The 3,013-nt window shown below is 44.4% G+C and overlaps 1 non-coding gene across 1 annotated transcript; it reads left to right on the top strand.

Moving 5' to 3' along the window:
- The first annotated feature begins 2,506 nt into the window (after positions 1 to 2,506).
- LOC130579894 (U2 spliceosomal RNA) lies at positions 2,507 to 2,688 on the top strand. The gene has a single exon (XR_008966061.1). It is a non-coding gene; the product is annotated as a U2 spliceosomal RNA (small nuclear RNA).
- The last annotated feature ends 325 nt before the right edge of the window (positions 2,689 to 3,013 follow it).

Below are 3,013 nucleotides of genomic sequence, written 5' to 3'. Positions count from 1 at the left end.
GACAGGACAAGGATGAATGGCTYCCCACTRYCAGAGGRCAGGGTTAGATGGGATATCGGGAWGAAATTCTTSSCTGTGAGGGTGGTGAGGCCCTGGCACARGCTGCCCAGAGAASCTGTGGCTGCCCCATCCCTAGAAGTGTTCTAAGCCAGGTTGGACAGGRCTTGAAACAACCAGGTCTAGTGRAARGTGTCCCTGCCCATGGCAGGGGGTTTAGAACAAGATGGTCTTGAAGGTCTCTTCGAACCCAAATCATTCAGTGACTTCTATGGAAACAGCATCGCTGCCTTTCCCTGTAGCACATCCCTGGTGGTTGTCCCCAGGASCAGTCAGGGGACTACTGATGGGCTGCTGAATTGCAGCCAAAGATCTGGAACAATTTCAGGACTTCTCCTGGAGAGGATGGACAGAGTGATGGAGCAGAGACCATACACGACACCCAGACATGAGCAGTCAGATAACACTGCAGATGTGTCTGTGAAGGCGAACCACAGATGTTCTCCACATCTGCTACCTCATTTGAGGCAGAAAGCAGGATGGAAATCCTCACACCCAGCTCTGCTGTAAGGACAGCTCCTGATGGTTTGTGGTGGGGATAGCCTTCCTCATCTACACCAGTCTGCTACTGATTAGCAGGTAATATTTCCATCATGCCAGGCCTTCTGCAGGTTTGGAACAGAAGCAATAAAATTRTGTGGCAGTTACACTTCACTAGGAAATGCTCAGAGTTGTTGTGTTGATTAACTCAAAGAAAAAGAAGAGTTAATTGTAAAGAGGGTGGTAAAAAAGTTGCCAGACCTTTGGGGGGGGATTAAAAATGTTTTTTCGATAGAAGAATAAATCTACTCTTTTTTGTTTGCTTCTATTCAACTGTTCTGAGTTTTTCTCTTCTTATTTCCTATGGGGAAAAAAAGAGTTTATCACTGGATATGGAAAGCATGATAGCTTCATGGAGAAAGAGAGAGGTGGTGTTCCTCACGCTCTTTTATTTCTTAGWGAATAAAACTTTGTGAAGAAAGAGAGAGCAGAAGGGAGAATCTCATATGCCTTCTGACCTCCCAGACTCAAGTCATGCTCTAGGTTCCCCCCATGGAATAAGCCTCCCATCCAATCCCAAACTGGCACAGAACAAAACAACCAAAACACAGAAACTCTAATGCATTTTAATTGGGTTTTAGATTACCTTTGAGCATTGCTATTTCAACTGTGTGTCCTCTGACATTCTCCAGGCTAGTTACTTATTTAAATTATTGTGCTTACACGAAGGGCTTTTCCAACACTATTTCAAGGCCCTCTCACAAGAGTCCTAGATAGCTGCCAGGGGTCTGGGAAAGAAATGACACTCACCTGCTGCCTCCCTATGTCTTTATTYATGGAAAACTTTGAGGAGTTGGGCTGAAACCAAGCACCAGGTTGATACCTGACACCAGCACTGTGCCAGACTCTGGCTGATTTATAYTACAGAACAAAGCCAAATGGAAATACAACCGTATGAGGGGAAGGAGTTCGCACTGTGGAACACAGATGTGTGTAGCCAGCCAGCACCTGAATGGAGGTAGTCCATTTCAGAGTAATAATTTTGCTCTTCCTGTACCATTTTTATTTACCATAACACAAAAACCTTCATTAGCTGTTACCTGCTGAAACTTCACATTTCTCAAGACCATTGACACCCAGAATGTGAATGATCTGCGCACTGCCTCCAAGCTTGGATTTTGATTATCCTACAGCAAACCTTCAGTGAAGACATTTGCCACACAGGAGATTCTGGTTTGTGAAGTCATTTAATAGATCTCTGTGTGGCCAGGCAAGATGTGGAGCCCAAATACGTGCAATAGTTTWCAGATTTCATTGTATTCCCACACAAGCCTGTGCCCTGATTCTGCACCATTAACCTCTGAACTCTCCATGATCACAGCACCCATGTTTGGAGCAAATACAACTAAAGAGTCATCTGGCTAAAAAACATCTTAAACTATAATTTAAATGGTGCCACATCAATAGCTTAGCTTCCCAATAGTTGGCTTTCATAATAACTGTAGGCTCTAAAAGATTTTGACTTTTGTGTATGGAAAAGTGTATAAACAGTTTGCAGCTCCAGTCCCTATTTTTAAAAGGCTGATAATGTAGTAGTTTATAGTTCTAAGGGAGTTTTTAAATTCTTGTTTGTGTTGCTGGTTGTTGGGAGTGGGAGGTTGGTTTCAGGCTGTTGATGCTGCTCTCATGAAAGCATGTTAGTCTGGGACAAGAAAGGCTGAAAAGTTCCTTGGGTTGCATCCAAAATTTCCCATGAACTGGTGCCATCCCAGCAAGGGGGGCAGCTTGACATTGTATGAAAAGTCCCAAAGATGAGTGGAAGGAGAATTTGAATGGCTTTACTGTAGCTTTTTCCTTTCACAAACTCCAGGCTAAGAAATAACAAGGCAGTGGTAAGTGCTGTCACCAGCTGGGTCATCTACATGCATCTATCCACTCCTTGAAGGAACCATGCAAAAAGAAAGGAAGGATTTGGTCTGCTGGCCTTGGCCAAGTGTTCTTGTTCTTAAAAGTTTAATACCTGATATACCCTTGATGAGAGGATTTTATATTAAACAGACTTTGGGGCATGGGAGTTGGACTTGGAGCTTGCTTTGTCTGCTTCATGAATCACTGAAGTATTGCAGTGACTCTGGGAATGGTACACCGATAGGTTTGGGTGGCAGCAAAAGAGGGGTGGCCAGAAGGTCAAGGAAGGTGAATATTTCTCTTTACTCTACCCACATGAGACCCTACCTGGAGTTCTGCATCTGCTCTGGGGTCTCCAACATAAGAATGACATGGAAATGTTAGAGCAGGTCCAGAGAAGGGACACAGATGCTCCAAGGGCTAAAGCCCCTCTGCTCTGGAGACAGGCTGGGAGAGCTGGGGGTGTTCACACTGGAGAARGCTCCAGGRAGAGCTTAGAGCTCCCAGCGACAAAAGGGGGCTTATAATAGAGGGAGAACAACTTTTTTACRTGTAGTGATAGAAAAAG

Source organism: Malurus melanocephalus, unplaced genomic scaffold (genome assembly GCF_030028575.1).
Source record: "Malurus melanocephalus ecotype Western Australia unplaced genomic scaffold, MMel_1.1 scaffold_298, whole genome shotgun sequence".
Classification (NCBI taxonomy): Eukaryota; Metazoa; Chordata; class Aves; order Passeriformes; family Maluridae; genus Malurus; species Malurus melanocephalus.
The sequence above is the reverse complement of the archived record's forward strand: the minus strand, read 5'-3'. Positions and strand labels throughout refer to the sequence as shown.